Source organism: Arvicanthis niloticus, chromosome 1 (assembly GCF_011762505.2).
Source record: "Arvicanthis niloticus isolate mArvNil1 chromosome 1, mArvNil1.pat.X, whole genome shotgun sequence".
In the NCBI taxonomy this organism is placed as follows: domain Eukaryota; kingdom Metazoa; phylum Chordata; class Mammalia; order Rodentia; family Muridae; genus Arvicanthis; species Arvicanthis niloticus.
Genome location: NC_047658.1, coordinates 15,405,770 through 15,427,392, shown reverse-complemented (window position 1 = coordinate 15,427,392; position 21,623 = coordinate 15,405,770). Strand labels below are relative to the sequence as shown.

Below are 21,623 nucleotides of genomic sequence, written 5' to 3'. Positions count from 1 at the left end.
AACCCTGCTGATACCTGTGATAACAGACAACTACCGCCTTAGTTACTTTTCAGTTGCTGTGATAAACACCAAGACAAAGAACGCTTATGGAAGGAAGCATTTAATTGGGCTTACGGTTTCAGAGGGTTAAAATCTGTGATGACCGAATGAAGGCATGGCAGCAGGAAGCGCCGAACACTCACACCTTGTTCAGCAAATAGAAGACAAAGAGAGACAGAGCATGGTGAACGGTCAGAGAAACCTCAAAGCCCTCTGCTCCAGTGACACATTTCCTCCAATGAGGCCACAGCTCCTAATTCTTCACAAACTCTGTCCCATCAACTCTGCACCAAGTATTCTAATATATGAGCCTATGAGGACAATTCTTATTCAAACTATCACAGCTACTTAGAATGAAATGGGCTTTCTGTCCCCAGATCCCCAATCTCAAGCCAGAATATAGAAAGTGATGGTCCTATGCCTATATAGCCCTCACTACTCAAAAGTGCTGGTTGCTTTGTACACTGTTTCCAAAATGAAGGCAGGACTAAGGGGGTAGAGGTCTTTTATTTTCTTTTGTATGACCTTGGTAAGGATGTTTAATCTTTCTACATTTCATATTCCTTATCTGACAAATGAAGCTTCAGTTATAGTGTGTGACATGCATCCTGTAAAACTCAGTGGCTTACAATAACACACATTTACATCTCAATTGGAGATGTTCAATCAAGTGTCAACATGGCTGGCTTTGGCTGGCTCAGTTCCAGAGTGAAATTTTAGATATTAGCACAGGTATGCCCCACCGATCTTGGCACTCTGGGATCGGTTGCTAACTATGGTGTGCATTCTTCCTTAGAGAGTGTGGTATAATAAGGAGATGAAGAGAAATGGCCCAAACAAATGTAAAGCCTCTGGTGAGTATCTGTTCATATCACAGTAGCCAAGCCAGTCGTGGCCATGCCAAAGGATGATGATAAACAGGATGAGCACATATGCCTCGACTTCAGGAAACAGAAAAGCATAGGGACAAAAACGTTGTGAAGAAATACTGTTACCTAGAGAAAAATAATGTTCTTCTGATATTATTGTGTAAAGTCACACACACAAAAAATTGGGAAAATGCTTAGTTTATCATCAGGCACACAGTAAGAGTTAAAAAAAGAAAGCAAAGAGTGAGTGTTATTTTGATATTCTCTCTTCAACAACAGAAAGAGCAGGCAGCATCTATGCCAGCTTACTAAGAACATCAGCTTTGCTTATAGGACCGAGCAGAAGGAGTAAAGGGTGAAGCCCATCTCTGACTTTGCATAAACAATCGAATAACTTGTAATAGCTTCATCTTTCAACACAGTTGCTTCTGGAAGCTTTCAGTGGGAATTTAAGAAAATAATCAAAGATGTAAAAATATGTATGTGTGAATACTCTCATCAATGGATTTTCATAATTTTACAGAGCAGCACTGTAATATGTCCAGTAATACAGTATCTCAACATGCATGGGGGAATCAGGGATTCATTATGAGCTAATTTTAAATTTTAAAGAACCTGTACCTAACGTAATACCAGATAAATAAATCAAAATGTAGAAACTTTGGAATCAAATAAAAGATTCTAAAGTAAATTCACATACCTATGAACACTTTTTTTTTTTATAAGAAGCCAAAATTGTACAATGAAAAGAGGAATGTATCTTCAACCAATGGTGCTGGTCTAATTGTATGTTAGCATGTAGAAAAACACAAATAGATCCACATTTATCACCCTGCACAAAGCTCAAGTCTACACGGATCAAAGATCTCAACATAAAACCAGATACACTAAACTTTATAGAAGAGAAAGTGAAGGAATAGCCTTGAATGCATTGGCACAGGAGACAACTTCCTAAACAGAACACCAATGGCATGGCTACTAAGATCAGCAATTAATAAATCAAACCTCATGAAACTGAAAAGCTTCTCTAAGGCAAAGAGGATCCTGTCAATAGAATAAAATGGCAGCCTATAGAGTGGTAAAATATCTTCACCAATCCCACATCTAACAGAAGGTTGATATCCAGAATATATAAATAACTCATGAAACTAGACACCAACAAACCAAATACTCCTACTTTTAAAAAAATGAAGTACAGACCTATACAGAAAATTCTCACCAGAGGAACCCCAAAGGGCAGAGAATCACTCAAAGAAATGTTCAACATCCTTAGCCATCTGGGAAATGCAAATCAAAATGACTTTAAGATTCCATCTTATACCTGTCAAAGTGGATAAAATCAAAAATACAAGTGACAGCTCACACTGGCAAGGATTTGGAGCAAGAGGAACACTCCTCTATTGCTGATGAGAGTGCAAACTTGTACAGCTACTTTGGAAATCAATATGGCAGTTTCTCAGAAAATTGGGAACGGTTCTATCTCAAGACCCAGTTATATCACTTCTGGGCATATACACAAAGGATGCTCCACCACGCCACAAGGACACTTGCTCAGCTATGTGCTCAGCACCTTATTCATAATATCCAGTAACTGAAACAATCCAGAGGCCTCTCAACCAAAGAATGAAAAAGAAAATGTGGTATATTTACACAACAGAGTATTACTCAACTGGCAAAAACAATGACATCATGAAACTTCCAAGCAAATGTTTGGAAATAGAAAAGATAGTCCTGAGTGAGGTAACCAAGACAAACAAGCGATATACTCACCTATAAGTAGATATTAGCAGTGAAGTAAAGGATAACCATGCTATAATCCACAGAACCGAAGAAGCTAAGCAACAAGGAGGGCTCAGGGAAGACACATGAATTTCACTGTGAAGGGGAAATAAAATAGACATCGTAGGTGGATGAGGTAAGGGATCTAGAGGAAGTGGGGATGGGAACAGGAGAGATCTGTTTGGGGGAGGACAAAGTGAGGGAGTACTGGGAGATACAATGGGAACTGGGGGCCTTCTCTGGGACAAGCTAGAAACCTAGGGCAATGGAAACTCCCAGGAATCTATGAGGGTAAGCCTAGCTAAGACCTAGCAACTGGGAATATAAAGTCTGAACCAGCCATCTTCTGTAACCTGGCAAGATTTCCAGTAGAGGGATTGGGACACCATCCCAACCACAAAACCTCTGACCTACAATTTGTCCTGCCTGCAAGATGTGCTGCGATAAATGTGGCACCAAAATTGTGGGACTGGCCAACCAATGACTGGTCTATCTTGAGACCCATACTGTGAGAGTGAATCCACCCCTAACACTGTCTAGAGGGCCACACTCAGAGACTGGATAGCCCAGATACCTAGAATAGAAGTGAATATGACAAAAATTAAATAAGAAGTCAGTGAAATGATTCTTAATGATATTTTGATATGCTCATAGATCGCTGCCTAGACCAACTGTGAGCGGAGAGGCTCCATCCACCAACTAATGTGAACAGATGCAGAGACCCGCAATCCAACATTAGAGCTTGGGGAATCCTACAGAAGAGGTGAGAAAGGACTGCAGGAGTCAGAGGGGTCAAGGACACCACAATAAAATCCACAGAATGAATCAACCTTGGCTTATAGGGGCTCACAGAGACTGAATCCAAACCCAGAGAGTCTGCATGGGATTGACCTAATGCACATATTTTATAGATGTGTAGCTCGGCCTTCTTGTGGAACTCCAGCAGTTTGGGCAGGGGCTGTTTCTGACTCACTTGTCTGACTTTGGGACCACTTTCTCTTACTGGGTGCCTTGTCTAGCCTTAGTAGAAGAGGAGGTACCTGGTCTTACTGCAACTTGCTAAGCTATGGTTGGTTAGTGTCCATGGGATGCCTGACTTTTTCTAAATAGAAACTGAGGAGGAGTGGATGGGAGTTGGGGAGGGGAAGGTGGGGGTAGAAACTGGGAGGAGAGGATGGAGGGAAAACTGTGGTCAGATGTAATATATAAATGTACACATACAGATGCATGCACACGCGTGCGCACACACACACACACACAAACTGCAGTCTTGGTGCTAGTATTCCTTATTCTTTTATTTCTGTTTTTTCCCCCCAAATTTCCCATGGGGAAAGAGTAAAGTATTTTAAACCTGGTTCTGTTGTCTCAAGTCCAAGCTTCCCAGAGAATTCAAGCTAAGGACCACTTGCACATGAACATTCCCTAAAAGCATCAAGGTTGTTTTGCCTTAGTGCCTTGGCACATCCCTTTCCAGTATCTGATAATGAATACTTGTGATTGGTGTCTACCTCCGATGCATGAATCAATGGCTTTATCAGAAAGACATCAAGGTCCTATCATCATTGCTAATGGTCTTATCAAAGAGATTTCTAGACTTGTTCTTGGTCTGGATGTTTATATCAGAGGGATAGTCATCCTTAACCACCTTCACAAATCAGTTTGAAGAACTGCCTTAGCCCTGTGTGTTCCAGGTCGCTTAAGTCCTGGAGAGAAGGCGCCCTAATGGTCATCTTCAGAAATTAATGGGCAAATCCCAAGTTTCATTATCTCTGGGATCTGAGTCACCTGCAACACTACCTACCAGACAGGTTTTCTGATCGAAGATACCCCACTTCCTTCATTATTTGATTTCTTTGCCTGCTACATTGGGTGAATTCTCCCAACATCAGATCTACCTGCATATTCAGGATGATTTTCCTTTACAACCCTCAAACTGACATGACCAAATCTGCTCAAGTCCCTCTCTCTGGACAGAGAGCTCATGCACCTGGTTTCTGCTGCAGGACATTTTCATGTGCAAGTTATAAATTGCTTTCATAATGGAAAGGCTGATAGAGTCTCAGCCGTGGAGACTTGGGCAATCACCAGCCTTTCACTACTAAAAACATTTTTTATTATTTCCTCAAATAGCTACCATTTAATACCCATCGCTTACATTGTTTTTCTTACAGATATCAAGGCTGTGTGCGTTGCGAGCTCTTTTAGATGGGCTATGATAGCTTGTTTTTCAGAGATTGCCATTATTAAAGGCAGAGTCAGGTAGTGGGAAGTACTATACTGAGATCCCTCTTTACAGAGAAACAGTACTGGTCACTGCATTTACACAAAAGTCGTGATGAATCATGTAAAACTATGGGCTCTGCTCTCAGACAACTGTGCAGCAGATCAGTGGAGCACAGTGGTACCATCCAGCATGCTCATCTCCAAAGTGCAAAGCTAAAGGACCGAATCCCACAGACAGCTCCATATACGACTTTGCACATGTGTTGCCTGGGAGTGCAGCAAGTGTTGATGTGGATGGTCACAGCCTGAGTCTTGAAATCTCATTGAAATTACTTTTCTCCACAGAGAAGTATGAATAGGACTACCCATATATTTCTAGAACATTCCTTTTTAAAAATGTATTGGCTGAAGAGTTCAGAGCATGGCAAGGAGATACGTTGCTTGCCTACGATACAAATATATTTAAGCAGTAGGACTTAATGGTTTGCTTAAAATCTACTAGTAAAGGGCAGAGGACATGGCTCAGTGGTAGAGCACTTACCGAGAATCCCTCAGTGAGGAGATGGGATGTGGCTTAATAGTAAAGCAGTTACATAACATGCTCAAGACCCCGGGTACCATTCTCAGTACTACCAAAACTATGAATTAAACCTGTTCAAAGTTATCTACACCTAAGGTAAGCACATGGAGTCTCTTTAATTTTGTGCCCAGACCAGCAAACCAACAGAGTGAGCTGTCATTCCTGATTGCCATGCCAGATGCCACAGCAGAACTTATTCTACCTGCTCAGCCCACCTTCATCTTAGCAAACAGTAAGAGGGGCTATTTAAAAAAATACGTAGTCATTTAGGATTGCTGTTTATGTGTTCTGCTGGGAAAATTCATTTGAGTAGCATTTGATTTGTAAGGAGACCTGTTAACCAGGTGAGAGGATTTAGTTGAGATTGGTTAAATCCCATACAGCAAACAGTGAATGAGGATGTCAGTACTGAATATTTGCTTTTGTCTACCTTTGACTCAGATGTCCCTAGGAACAGATCTGTCACACATACAAATGCCCAGTCAGTACCAGGAGAGAAAGGTGCTGTGGTATGCATAAGTGTTTTCATGCAAGGCTGGGGCGAGAACGTGTGCTGGATTGTATGAGATGGGTCTCTCACATGGTGGTGTATTTGAACACTTAATTCAAATTAAGTGAACTCACTGGGGGAGTCTAGGTAATTGCTGCACCACTAAGCCATACCTCCAGAATGAGCGGTTTTCAGGGAGCTAGATGAAGAATCTTTTGCTTCCTGGCAAAATTGTCAGCTACCTTGGTTTGTATTTTTCAGAGTTCTCTTGAACTGGAGGCAAGCCCGAGTTGTGTCCCCAGGGATGTAAGACAACAAAATACAGAAGGATGTTGGCCATCACTCTTCAACTACCACAAAACAAAGATTTGGCCTTCTTGACTCCTTGGACAGCAAAACCCCAAGCCTTCTGCTGCTTACCAGAGCTGACCAGAGGCATGGGTTGATATCTTCAGACTCCACTTGCTGAGCCTGAAGGTCTAGCCACAACCGTTGATTCTTTACATTCTTGTTAGTAGATTGTCTCGAAGATGTTCACAGTGTTCCAGCTCTCAGCTTAATTATAATGTCTGTATAGAGTCCTACTTCCATAAAGTCTCTACCTCTGGCTCTGGGTTACAGACAGAATCTGACACCAGTTAGTTCAGTTTGCAGTTCATAGGGGAATGGATACAGATTGCAAAAGTAGACATCACTAAAAGACACAGCAGGGAGAGAGCCACTGGCAGATTGCATACAGCTTACAAGACATCATGCAAAACCAGTAAGTCACATACACACTCTTCTTCTACATGACTCTTCCCACTACTTGCTGATCCTCTCCACCCACCCCCAAATCAGACCTTGAATAAAAACAGCCACTAAGCAAGCAGCTACTTAAGGGAAGCTGAGATTGTGTGAGCTAGGACCTTGACTGTATTATAATGAGGGAAACTGGGATCCCATGAGCTGAGACTCTTCTTACCAGGATAAAACCCACAAGTAGCCAAAGGGAAAATACAATCAGTTTCATTCATAAACAAGATCCTTTATAGCAACACAGCTTATTTTCAGAAGCAATGTAATTTCTGTCTACAATGTAGTCACCAGCTTCCGGCTCCCTTCCCTTCTGACTCGTGCTGGCTGTTGAATCAATTTGAACACAGAATTCCCTGGAGTTTACACTATGCTCTACTGACCTTTCCTTCAAGGAACTTTGTGCAAATAGCTGTCCACCTCCTCTGAAGCAGCCTCCTTCCCTGCATCCCTGCTGCACAGTTCCTTTCAGCTTCTTAAAGAGGCAAGGACATTAACACAAGAATCTGATGACCATGTCTAGTCAGATCACCTCAGGATGTCAGGGCCTCAGTTTTCCTTCCCTGTCGAGTGGGAGTTATTCATGTAAATTAGCATTGTAGAGACATACATTTAAATGAAAGTTACTAAACAGGAATAGACCAGAATTCTCCCTCACCAAACTTGTACTCCTGCATATTGAATTATGAGTTTGAGCAATGCAGACTGAACATCCTAACTTTTGCTTCTTCTTTGCAACACTGTTATATTCAAATGATTCAGGAATCAGTGGACTATGTGGATGAGTCTAACTACTGGGCTTAGCCAGTGTAGGCAGGAGGAGCAAGGCCCAATGTACAATGTTTGTTTATTTACTTGATTACTTATTTACAATGTATTTATTTATAAGACAAAACAATCTTACTATGTAGCCCAGAGTGGTCCCACCCTAACTTGCCATCCTCTTGCTTCATTTTCCAGAACGCTGGAATTCTGAATCACAGATATGCACCACCATGCTTGGCTTCCTTTCTCCCTTCCTCCCTTCTTCCTCCCTTCTTCCTCCCTTCTTCCTCCCTTCTTCCTCCCTTCTTCCTCCCTTCTTCCTCCCTTCCTCCCTTCCTTCTTTCTTCCCCCCTTTTTCCTTCCCTTTTAATGTCATGAGTCTTGCTTCAGCAAATAACAGTTTACAGCTACACCTCTATACTGATCTTTAGGTTGCAGTTTGTCTGTCTTATTTGCTTACTGTTATGTTTACTTTGGTTGTTTTGGACCTTCAGAAATCAGTTGCCCCATGATAGGTCAAATTTACATGTTCTGGATATTTAAAGATGAGATATGTTAGGTGTCAGTTTGAAATTTTATGTGTACGGATGTTTTGTCTACATAAATATCTGTGAACCACATGCATCCAGTACTGAAGTTGTCAGAAAATAGTGTTAGATCCCCTAAGACTGGAGTGGCAGGTGGTTGTGAGCATCCAATGTTGTTAACAACTGAGCCATCTCTCCAGACTCAATATGATAGATTTTAATCCAGGGAGTCTGAATCTTAAAACTCACATGTGCCCATTAAGATAGATGTTAAAAACATTGATTAAATCTGAAATAAAAAATACATCAAAGGTAGCCTTCCCACTGGCCTTTATGAATAAAGGTTTCCTTGGTCTTGGTTAAATGTTTTCTGTGAGTTATGTGTGATGCCACAGATCTGCACTCACTTTATTTAAGAGGTAGAGGTCTGAAAATTTTTAGTTCAAGGCAGCCTAGACTAATTTATGAAATCCTACTAACAACAACAACAGAAACCAACAAACCAAACTAAACAAACCAGCAATCTCCCTCACAAGGCTTCTGTGGAGTTGACTGTCCAGTCGAGTCCTTTTTTTTTTTTTTTTCCATGAAACTCTTCATGTTGGGTCTGTTTTCTTCTTCCTGGTTTTTGCTCATCCTTGAGCCCATGGGACCTTTTACAGCAGAGATACTCTTGGCCAGTGTTCCAGTCTCTACCTCTCATTTAGCCAACATCCCATTCTTCCATCTTTTCAAGAGACCAAGAAAAGAAGGAAGGGAGTAAGGAGGGGAGAGAGGGAGGGAAGGAGGGAGAGAGGAAGACAAGAAGAAAGATAAAGAGGGGAATCTGAATGAATGAATTGGCTCACCAAGTGGAGGAAGGGGTGTGTGATGGATGTGGTGTGAGACCAGTACATAAGAAGTGCACACACACACACACACACACACACACACACACACCTCTTCCATGGGAAGCATGCAAGTATCACTTTAGCTTGGTGAAGAGACCCCAGGAATACAGAAACAGCCTAGAATGGAAGGAGCACAGCCTCACTCTGGTCCTTTCATTGCATCTCCTGCCTTGCAGGAAGAGTCCAACACCTGCTTAATATTATGCACGGTGGCTGTCAGTGAGAGATGCTGAGAGCTGCCAGAGTGGCTCCCTCATGGGAGAGAAAACAAAAACCTGAACCTTAGAAATAGAGCTGTCCACTGATGAAATTCTCTCTTGCTGCCATGACCAAATATTTAGTCACAGGGGAAACGCTGATCAGACACACTCCAGCAAGGTCATGAGGTTCTTGGACAACAAATACTGAGGCAGACTTGTGGCATCTGCTCCCTCATCCCCCAGAGCCCTTACAGACTATGAGAGTGGCTGGCTAGATAGCTTTTGTGCCAATCTGTAACCACAAGGCACAGGCCTCTGCTTTTATGATGCTGGAATCCAGCCTGGCCCTGAAGTCTGTGCTTGCACAGACAACATTCATTCATTCAAACACAAATGAGATCAATTCTTATCCGACTCACAGGTCAATAGGATTTGGGGGAAGCCACTGAGTCCTAGAGATTACATTATTTTAAAGACTGCAGAGTTAAATGGGACAGAGTAAAAAATAGGAGGATTATTTGGCTGTAGTGGAGATGTCTACCCTGGGGGAGAAGCCACCTCCCCGCTGCCAAGCCACTGGGCCTACTTGCTCCCAGTTCTCTACCAGCTGTCCACTTTCCAGACAGCTTGTTCAGGCCTCCAGCCTAAGTGTGTAAGCAGATACAGGCGCTGGTGCTTCATGAAAGAATGGAGGGAGGGGGCTATATGTCCTGGGGGAGTGGCCCTTTTCTGATGAGCAAGTGGGCTTGGAAAGTTAAGAGCAGCCACACACACCCAGCCCTACTTCAATGCTCTGAACCTGGAGCCGGTCCCTGGAGGATGACCACGTGGATTCCTGCTCCTTTCGGCCTACAGGTATTACTGCTGCTAAAAACTTCTGTGCTCTAACTTCTCTCCTGTCTGTTCCCCAAAACTGGGCCTCTTAATCCTCCATGCTTGTCTATGCCTCCATGGGTGTCTAACATCCTTGAAAGCATGGGTAGGAATTACAGCACCTCCATCACAATTGTTGAGTGAGGCTGACCTCTCCATGGTAATACATAGATACCTAGGAAAGGTGCTGGATGCTGCTGTCCCCTCTCCTCCAAATATAATTTCACATGGAAGAGCAAAGACTCCCATTAGAAGGCATCTTTGAGGGAGCAGCTACTTTGAAGTGAAGCTGCTGACATTTCAGAGCAATTAATAACTGTATTTCCCCAGAGAAAAGCTGGAGTTGGTGGGGGTGGGAGCGGGAGTATTTCCCCCTTTGTTCTCCCTCTGCGTGGGCACTGGACCAGAACCCTCCAGGCAGCTTCTCTACCCAGCATATCCCACTGATCTATTAAGCTGAACATTAATCATTAGCAGAGCTCATCTTTCTTCCTCCAATTTAATTTCATTAGTTACACTGTCCCCATTAGATCCCTCCTGGAAGCATTTACTTAGCCGGTTACTGAGCCTCAGTCCCATCCTAAGCTAGCACTTCTCCACTGGAAAGGGCTTGTCCCAAATGGCGTGGAATTCCCAAGATGTGCAGATGCACCTTTTAAAGATATATATTTATTTTCTTTATTTGTATGAGTGTTTTGCCTGTGCTGTGTGGGTACTAGGAACTGAACCTGGTCCTCTAGAAGAGAAATGAGTGCCCATAACCACTAACCATCTTGCCAGCCCCTTCCCCCCCTTTCCCTTTCTCCCTCCCTTCCTTTCTTCCTTCTTTTCTTTCATTTTTTCCCATTCCTTTCCTCCCTTGTTTTGTTGTTTTTCCAATGCACAGACACATTTGGACACAGAAGACAAGTCTTCTCTCATCGACTTGTAGGAACTCAAAGCCATGTCATAGCAATGTACAGAAGACTTGAACTCTAGGTTCTACCACTCAGGGACACAGACAGAGAAGACAGAAGTCCGCTCAGATGGAAGTGTGGTCAGCAGTACAGTCTCACTCAGATCTACTCTTCCTTGACCTCAGCTGTACATTTGATCTATGAATAAAGCAGGAGGCCCTTGTCTGGGTCTTGCTGACTTGTTCTCTCTCTCCAGTCTTGTTCTTTCTTCTCAAAGAGATTGCAGCTTTCCCCACACAGTGGTGGTCCATACCCATCACTTGGGCAATGTTGCTGAATGAGGACTGCACTGCATTAATTGGAGTGAGCACTCAGAAGTGTAAGTGTGAGGAACAAATCTCAGCTCCCATTGCCTTGATTGAGGGATTCTGTACTGTAGCCATAGGGGACAATGGGGAGTTAAGGGCATAGCATCACCTGAGATTAGAAGGTGGATTATATCAGGAGAAAGCCTGGGAGAAGCACCTACCCTGACCTTATTCATTTGTTTGTCCTTGAACTAAAGCTACCGAGTCTAGTCCAACTCTGAAGGATGAATAGATATCTGATTGAGAGCTGAGTACTTTTTTGCTTAATATGTGCAAGACTCTATGTTCAAATCCCATCACCAAAGCTTAAAACAAACTCCAAGACTCTAGGTTCAAATCCCATCACCAAAGCTTAAAACAAACTCACTTTGGTGATAATGCCCACTGTGTATTCCAGCTCTAGCATCTCAGCTAGGTGGGCCACCATAAACACACCCCACCCACAGGTCTATGGAGCCACAAGTACTCACAGAAAAGCCCAGAGAACTTAACGTTAGGAAAATGATCGATCACATCCAGCTTAAGGAAAAAGAGGAGAGCTGATTGCATATGTGTTTGACTGTACCTGTGAGTGTGTGTTGTGTTGGGGATGTGAGGGGGATGGGGGGATGCTAGAATCAAGCCTCCCACAGACCTGGAGGAAACTGGATTCTGTCTCTTTAAAATTAATAATATACCACAAATAGCCACCAGGCGGCAGAACAGGATAACTCACTGCTCACAGCAAGTGAGCCAGAGACAGGTGATCCAGACCAGTCAAATGATAATCCAGAATCCCCTCTCCTCACTAATGATTGGGAATTGGTTTCAGAGCACTTCTTCATGTGGACAAAACACCTCTGAGTTCTCAACTTTCTCCTTATACAGAAAGGAACAGCATTTCAATTTACCCTACTCTACCCAATTAGTTTGGGGCTGATTTTGTTTCGGTTTTATTGTTTTCGTGGCTAGGGTTAGAAGCCAGGGACTGCTGTATTGTAGACAAGTGGTCAATCACTGAGTCCCACTTCTGTCCCTGCTCTCTTGTTTGTAAGTAATCTTGGTTTATTGAGAATACAGCCATGGTGCAAACACGGTGTGAGTGGAGGTTATGCTATATTGCTTAGGAAGGCTCAGTGCAGATGTGATTTTTATTTGGGATATATTTAATTTGCATTTGACCAAACATGCTGAAAGCAGCATCTTTCAGATGAGAGAGAGGGTTGGTTCTGTACGCTCTTCAAGCTGTCTCTGGTGTTCAATCCCACTTACAGCTCTGAGGAGTATAACCATGTCCTAGAGAAACAGGGAAGAGAGGGACACTTGCTGTGGGTCTCAAGAGTCTGCCTGCTCTAGTGGGCCTGAGAATAGGCCCAAGAAGAGCTGCTAGCATGAGAGACTAGCAGCTTGGCCTGCCCCTTTAGAACATATCTGAGTACTGTGGAGGTTCAGTATTCTCTACTCTTATCCTGGTTGTAGACTTCTGCTGACCTTGTCGACATTTTTGTCATCCTCCAATGGCAGTGTATGAGGACCCTAGATAGCCCCTTGCTCTGGGGCCCAGATCCTGGAATTCAGATTCAGGTTTTGCCAGGATTGCATATGAGTTATGTTCAGCCAGTGACCCTCTCGAAAGGCTTCTAGGTTTCCTATAAAAGCAGCAGTGGAAAAAGAAACCAACATCCAATTTGTGGGTAACAGCTTCTCTCTGGCAGATAGGACCCACTCATGTTCTCTGGCTCCCTGAGGAGCTGATTCAAGTCTTGTTGCTCAAGCACCGTACCCCAAAGCGATGCCGCCTAACACTACCTGGAAGCCACAGCCATCATGTTCTAGGCACATGGAAACCATAATCTGAAGGACACAGATGCGGAAGAGCCTCTTGGAGGTTCCCATTACTCAGAAGGTCATCCTGTAATTTGACCATCAGTGAATTGGTCATCAGAATGACATACAACAACTGACAATCAGGCAGTACTTAATGTTGGGGTACAGTGAGCGAGCTTCAGATGCATACTCTCACACTAGTCTTCCCCACCCCCACCCAGTTGTCAGGAATGAACAACAGACAACGGCTCTGCCACACACACCATATACACCTTCACACAAATACACATACCGCATGCACACATACAACACACACACCACATATATCCACACACATAGCACATACCATACATGAACACCACACACACACACATACACACACCCACACACACATATTCCAAATATATACACATTATTTTACACATAGACGCATATCATTCACGTATACATACAAACACACATATGCATGTACACCACACATATAAACACACGACACATTCATATATGCCATATACACATACACATATATGCACACACATTTACACATACACACAATATTCTTGCATATAACACACACAGAGGTGTGCGTGAGTGTGTGTGTGTGTGTGTGTGTGTGTGTGTGTGTGCAAAAGGAAGTTGGGGTGGAGATACATCATTTAAAGTATAAGTTTTCTGTTCATCCTCTGCAGAAATTTCCCAGATGTTGGGAGAGCCAGGGCAGGAAGGGAGCAAAGTGCCCAGCAGGGCAAACAGCACAGAGGATGGGCACTTGCCACATAGACGTACCCAGTAAACACATGACGAGCAAAAGAAAAGGCAGGAAAGTCTTGGCTCTGAGTCTGCCTTTCTAGATTCCATCCTCACTTACAGTTTGGGTACCTGCCATGGATCAAGGTCATTGGTTGAGCATTCCCTCTGCAAATGACAGAGCCTAAATTCATACCAGTGAACAAATACAGTAGTACCATACACAGGGCGGAGGGGGGGCAGGGCGGGGAAGGTCTTACTTAATGATACAGCCTCAAACTCACAGGACTGGCTACATGGGTGCTAAGAGATCACAGAAGGGTCTAGAATCCATCTCCTGTCTCTTTCGGCTTCCCTTGGAACTGGTTGTGTGGGAGCACAATTTCTTGTGACTCATCTGAATGACTAAACATGAGCCAGTATTTCAAGCAAAAGTCTGTAACCTACCCTATTGGGTTTCTGTATCACCTGTTCATATAGGAACCAGTCTCCATCACTGTAAAGTAGAGAGTCTGACTAGCTCTGGTGACATATGGCATTGGCAACAGTGCAGAATCAATTCGACCCAAACTACATGAGCTGAGATGGGGCGAGGCAAGTTGTCCCAAATACAAGCAGAGTGCTCTGAACAGGAGAGGGGTGAGTGGGTTATAACTGACTGTCTGCAGATGAGCAGCCATCACTGGTATTGAGGTACCATCCATTCGTGGAGCAATGGGCACTTGCTAGAGAGAAGAGCTAGTTCTAAGAGAGAAGACAAGAAGAGAGTTTGAGGAGAAAGAATGCTTGAGCTCAAATCTGTAGGCTAAGAACGACCCTGCCCATTACACTGGAGAAGAGCCATTAGAAAATGGGTATTAGGGGGTTACCACCTAATATGGCTCCCTAGTTCACATGTACAAATCCCTGGCCTTCAACTGTTGATGCTATTTATGGAATTTCTAGAAACTTGAGGAGGTGGAGCCAAGCTGAAGGGAATGAGTCTCTGGTGGGCTTTGGATTTTGTTTGTCTACTTCTACCACAGTGATCTTCTACCTCACTAAAGGCCCAGCATCAGCAGAGCCAAGTGGGCAATGAACGTCATGAAAGTGTGTGTCTTTTGTCTCTTATTTCTGTTAGAAATTTTATTATAGCAGCTAGTAAGATACCTAATAACCCTGAATAGCAATTCAGACATACAAAAAGCAAAACCGAGTATTTGAGCTCACCAAGAAGCTGTGTCTGGGAGCAGGGCTGTCTCTATGCACACCCATATGTCAGATCCAAGCATATTTGTCTCAAAGCATCTTCCAGGGCCTTTCGTCTGGGGTTGGCTGTTCCCCCAAACCTTCGTGACATGGGAATAAGAAGAACAAAACAGCCCAAGAGTAAAAATGTTTTCCCTGTTTCTTCTAGGCATAGAAACTAATAACAATAAGCAAGCCTCTTACTTTTCCAACCTGTTTCTACCTGGTCCCCAGCCCTCACTTTTCTTGTCTCTATTGCATCTGTTTGGCTTTGCTTGGATTTTAATTACACCTCCCAGGGCAGCATCTGCAGAAGGTCTCGTCAGCAAGTGGATTAAGATCGATAAGCAAGTTAAATGGTGATACAGATGACTGACCTCTCCAGAGTTCCAGGACACACCATCTCACTCCCCAAAGGGAAACAATGAGAGTTCCATTTGCAACTATTTATTTCTGAGGCACAGTATCATAGACACCATTAATTAATCGCCCACAATTTGCTAAGCCATGTGATGAATGCTTTATATACATAATCTGGTATTCTTACAGCATGCTTAAAGGCTATACATATATTATCATTTCTATTTAAGGAGTGGAGACTTGGATGCATATTATTGGCTACTGAGAACCCATCATTTGCCTTTCACTGCTAGATTCTAGGTGTGTGTACAAAAAAGAAACTCGTTTCCCACTTCCCCAGCAAACAGTGTGGAAGGGCAGCAACCTCCTGAGATAGCACATACAAAGCCCCTGCATTTGGTGCCCTTACCTGATGTAGGGGGGACTCAAATGATGCTTTAAGAAGAGCCTTGAATGTGAGCCTAGATGCTTTTATTTACATTCAGCATCAAATAGTTCAAACGGGTCATGGAACAATGCCCATTCTGCCTCTAACATGACAGTTGTATCAGGAAGAAAATTGAGCTGAGGCTTTAAGCTTACCCAGAAAACACATGTTGGAGGGCCTTCTTTCTTCAACCTCAGATGACCATCTAGCCTCTTCTTTAAAAGACCCTGCCCAATTTGTTCCTGTTGCAGAGCTCTGGGTCAGCAGCTTTTTCACATTATATTTCGAAAAAGTAATAAAAGTGTTCCCCCCATGGGCTTCACCAACTGGATGGTGTTATTTCAAATTAAAAAACAAAAGCAAACCTGGATTGTGGAAGGAGACCAAATTACCCACTTGTGAGCCAGAAGACACAAAAATCACTTATAGGGTCTCTTCTGGGGCACTTGCAGAAGCTCTCAAACTGCCTACTGAGGCAGGGGCTGCGACTCCAACTCTTGGCAGCTCCCTGAGGTATGAAGCAGCCTTGGCTTTGCTCCTGGAAGCTTGCACAGGTCTCCAGACTTGCAAGCACCTGCTTTCCAGTCTTGATTTAATACTTAGCAATCCTGGGTCGACCTCTCTAGCTCATCTGTAAAGAAAGAACAATAATCAAACGTGTTGAGTCCTGCGAAGATGAAGTGGAATGAAGCATACAAGGGATGTGTCTGCTCTGTAGCATGTAGCAATTCAGCCTGACGCTGCTGCTCATCACTCTGCTTGCTAATTGGCTTTAGATCACTGCTTAATGAAACACAAACTCTCTGTCTCCATCTAATATGAAAAACAATGTCCCAGTAAGGGCAGTACTCGGCATGAAGGGCCCTCTCGTCAAAGGCAAACACAACTGGATTTCTTTCTTGATGGAAAGAGATTCCTAAAGAAACTGTCTTTGGGAGATGATCAGGCTTATATCTCACCCATCACCCCACTGCCTGGCCAGTGAAGACTTTATTCTGGGTACTGTTCTCATCTATGGGATAGTAGTGGCTTCTGGCTTTGAGCTGTAGATGGCGATACCACATGCACAGTTCTGGGCTGTCAAGGCCTCAAGGTCTATAGTTTCTGCCATTCCTTAACTTTGAGAGAACACTCTAACATTTTTGGGCACTGTTCCTGGTTTTGCACCCTATTTCTTTGCATTGAACATGAATAGTTCCCTGTAGCAGTTAATATCCTCTCTATTCACATTCTACTTGAAGGTCCCAATACACTCTACTGGAGAAACCTCTAGAAAGTAGACAGCAAGGTTGTTTGCAGTTGTTCCACGTTAGGAATAATCTCACATTTAACTTCTCAACCTGTCATCCTTGCCAAGATTTTCTTTCTAAAATGGCCTCTGGTGGTCTATGAGGAGTCCTGGATTTTCTGCATTTCAGAAGGAATCAGAAAAATCAAATCGATAATGTTCCCTAATTTGTGTGTGTGTGTGTGTGTGTGTGTGTGTGCATTCGTGCACGTGTGCGTGTGTGAAAGTGTGCCCCCAAATTCTGTGAACCTCAATTGTCATTTCAGGTCTGACCTCACCCTCACCTTTCCACCTTGCTGGAGACAGGGTCTTTTCAGTTGGTATAAGCCGAGCTAAGTGGCCCACAAGCTTCCAGGGATTCTCTTGTCTCAGTTTCCTGTTTCCCTTAGGTGCATTGGGATTACAAATGCATTCCAGCATCTGGCATTTGAGTGGGTTCTGGGGATCTGAACCCAGGGTTTCAGGCTTGTATAACACATGTTTTTACCCACTGAGGTCGTCGCTGTTTTCTGATATTTGTGGAGATGCTACACTGGAAATGGTATGGGCCTCTGTAGTTTCTACAGTTCTCTCTCTCTCTCTCTCTCTCTCTCTCTCTCTCTCTCTCTCTCTCTCTCTCTCTCCCTCTCTCCCTCCCTCCTTCCCTTTATCCCTTCTTTCCCCCTTCCCTCCCTCCTTCCCTTCCTTCCTCCTTCTCTTCCACCTTCCCTCCTTCCCTCCCTCCCTCCTTCCCTTCATCCCTCCAAGTTACACAGCCCAGATTGGTCTTGAACACTATGCAATCTTCTAGCTTCTACCCTGGGAGCTTCCTGTACTTTCTTTTTCTTGTCCCAGGAGGCTAGTAGCTTTGAAATGTCCAGTAGTGATTCCACTTATGAGGCTCTGTCCATCTATCACAGCTTAGTCTTAAGCATTGCTCTATGCAAAGCCCCCGAAGCACTGAAGTGCAGAATGTGAAGTACAGATGTGCAGAAGCAGCAGAAAGATAATCTGACATTGTGAACATTGTCCTCTCAGTCACAGATGAGTGGCTTCACCCTCCTCCTAACTGCTGACTCCATGCAAGGTGATTTGTTCCCTGGGTTTCCAAGCAGAAAGTCAAGACAGAGGCAGACTTGGACTTCCTTCTCATTCCCCCTTTTTCAGGTGTTGAGAACACAACACCTGGATTTCCTACCCATGTCAGATGGGAGATACTCATATTCTGGTGATGCCAGTCACTGAGGAGGGAGAAACCTAGAAAATGACAACAAAAAGATTAAAGAATCACATGGACGGGAAAGTCGATAGGAAAAGGGAACATGGTAGCATCAGGCAAATCCACACTGGCAGATGCTAAGTGAAGTTACTTATGTAACTTCTTTTACTTACTTATGTATACTTATGTATACTTATGTAGCATCTTTTGGGTATATGCCCAGGAGTGATATAGCTGGGTCCTCAGGTAAAACTATTTCCAATTTACTGAGGAACCACCAGATTGATTTCCAGAGTGGTTGACCACTTGCAATCCCACCAGCAATGGAGGAGTGTTCCTCTTTCTCCACATTCTCTCCAGCATCTGCTGTTGCCTGAGGGGGGTTGTTTGTTTGTTTGTTTGTTTCTGACCTTAGCCATTCTGATTGGTGTAGGGCTTCAGGGGAGCCAATCAGAGGAGAACAGTTACAGGCATACTGATCACAGGACAGACCAACCACTGTAGAAGACCAACCACAGCACAGAGCCTTGTGTAGAGGAGAGGGCTGAACACAGTCATAAGCTAAGAATCATCTAAAGGGGTAGACAGGAGAGCCCATGGTAAGAAAAGTCACACTCTTAACCCTTGTGTATGCTTTAGTCTGTTTTTTTAGCTATAGGATTGAGGGAAAAGTGATTTATGGAATTTGATGTTTACTCTGGGTCCCATATCTTGCATGGCTGGGAAGGCGTGGAAGCTGAACAGGGCACAGTGTGAGTGTAAAGTGGCAGCTATTCTCACCTAGGTAGGCCAGGAATCTGAAACTAGATTAGAATTAGAGGCAGGTATAATTTTCAAGACCAGCCCCTATTAACCCCCACCAAATAGACCCCAGGTCCCAAAGGTCCCATCAACAATACTTAACAGCACCACCAAGAATACTAAGTCTTCAAATAGGATGGATTTCAGACTCAAATATTCTAAATAGATGTGTGTTTTAATTGAGGAGAAAAAACAACCCCTTTGCTAGCCAAGTAAGACCATCTGAAATAAATAATAATTGGGGAGAAGACCCCCAAAATGCTATTGTCAGGTGAAAGAAAAAACTTGGAGTTAGGCAGAGAGGGGAAGAGATGCTGATCGGAAAGGGATGCTGGTGAGGAGGACCTTAGAAGAGGTCCTGGACATTTAGAGAAGGGGCGCTGGACAGGGTAACATTACCAATTTGTTTTTTCTGATTCTTTCTGAAATGCAGAAAATCCAGGACTCTTCATAGACCACCAGAGGCCATTTTAGAGAGAAAATCTTGGCAAGGATGACAGGTTGAGAAGTTAAATTTTGTGGAATTATTTCTAACATGGAACAACTGCAAACAACCTTGATGTCTACTTTCTAGAGGTTTCTCCAGTAGAGTGTATTGGGACCTTCGAGTAGAATGTGAATAGAGAGGATATTAACTGCTACAGGGAACTATTCATGTTCAATGCAAAGAAATAGGGTGCAAAACCAGGAGCATAATACCTTCTGTGCCCCGGGTCAGGCTGTGTCCTTTCATCACCATAACTACCGACATCTCTCACCTGCCTCCCACGCAACCCTATCAGACCCTCACAACCTCTCTGCTGTCAGTATAAGCTTTTCCCCAAAGAGCATCACAGCGGTCTTTTGGTAAAATATAGAGCACAATATCTCACTCCTCTCCCCTTATTTAAAATCGTCAAATGTATTATCTTTGCATTTAGAATGGAGTAGAAATGTGGGCCCATGGCCATCTAGGTTGAGTGTCTCTCCTTCTGCCTCTGGCTTCTCTGCTTCCATCTCTCCCTGGATTCTGCTCACTTACATAACAATCTTCTATTAGTTAAGTCCCTACTCCCTAGCTCTGGTTGGGTCCCTATGCTAGCTTCCCTGTCACAAGGGTTGATTTTCCTCCACATGGAGGTTAGAAAACTATGCCTGTAGACCAAGAGACAGTCAAGAATGCTTTTACATAATTGAAGATTGCACTTTTACTTTTAGATATATATGTGTATGTGTGCAGGTGTGTGCACATGAGTTCAGGTACCTTGAGAAGCCAGAAGAGGGTATCAGATCCCCCAGAACTTTAGTTATAGGAGGCTATGAGACCCAGCACGAGTGCTAGGAACTTAATCTAGGTTCTCTGCAAGAATAGGAAGCACTCTTAATGGCTGAACCATTGTTCCAACTCCACTTTTATATTTTTCAAGAGATGTTTTTCTCTGTTGTTTTATAAAAGAAGATATGCAGAGATCATATGTCCCAAAAAAGGCTGAAATACATACTGCTTTGTACTTTACTGAAAGAACTTAGCACAGTTTGACCTGGACTTTTGAGTGGCTCCTGCCAGACAGATTGTGTTCCTGTGTTCATGTCCCATAGAAACCATTCCTAACTTCTTTAGCCTGCAGTTGGGTCCTTTACCTGTCTTGAGATGCTTACTCTCCAGCAACAAAACTAAGAAAAATTATATATGTTTATGGTATTTCAGAGAATGTTCTGGGTCCCAATGACTGTGTAATCATTGCAAGCTTGAAGCTTGGTGGCAGATGAAATAGTTGGGTAAACAAAAAGAAACCCTGAGGGGCAATGAAGCAGGCCATGCTGTGTACACTTGTGCTAGGATCAGTCTCTCTGACAAGCTGACATTTGACCTAAGACCTAACCTAACAGTTGGAGGAGTGTTCTGGGGAAAAAAAATCAGTTATTAGCTGTGGAAAACAAGGCAGCTAAGAGCTTGATTCAGGTGATGGAGGCCAGGGAAGCCCTCACCTGTGCCTCCTGTGTTAATGTGGATGGTCTCCAGCCTGCAGGGCAGTATCCTGCTCAATGTCTTTGAATTGGGGTGGTAAATGACCCAGACCTTTGTTTTCAAGATTGGTTGAGAAAGTAGCAAATGAACAGTTTTAAAAGGTCCTCTAAAGTCACAAAAAAGACATTGATTGCCAATGCCAAAGACTGCTTGAACATTCTCTCCCCAACCCCTTGTGTGTGTGCGTGCGTGTGTGTGTGTGTGTGTGTGTGTGTGTGTGTGTGTGTGACCCTCTGTATAAGTATGAGTATGTGTGTCTGTACACTTGTACACACACAGTCTAGTAAAGGATATACAACAAAACCTTCATGACAGTTTTCTCTGAAAGATATAGTTATCTAATTATGCTCTGCTAGTCAGTGAAGAAAATGAACCCTGTTGATGAGGGGGCATCTTCACATCAGGGAAGAGGGGTCATTATACTCTGGAAAACTGCCCTAGGTGAAGGCCCATTAAGAATGAGTATC

At 43.5% G+C, this 21,623-nt stretch overlaps 1 long non-coding RNA gene across 4 annotated transcripts in view; it reads right to left on the bottom strand.

The window, feature by feature from the left end:
- The window catches only part of LOC143442008 (uncharacterized), a 121,996-nt gene that overhangs the window by 25,995 nt on the left and 74,378 nt on the right, over positions 1 to 21,623 (bottom strand). The window contains exons 3-6 of one of the 4 annotated variants that reach the window (XR_013109865.1): positions 18,327 to 18,385; positions 16,227 to 16,492; positions 15,057 to 15,175; positions 2,679 to 2,783 (exon numbers count right to left, since the gene is read on the bottom strand). This is a non-coding gene — a long non-coding RNA (uncharacterized LOC143442008). Of the gene's footprint in view, positions 1 to 2,678; positions 2,784 to 15,056; positions 15,176 to 15,888; positions 16,493 to 18,326; positions 18,386 to 21,623 lie in introns of those variants that run through there. The other 3 variants (XR_013109864.1, XR_013109866.1, XR_013109863.1) reach the window with 3 other exon arrangements.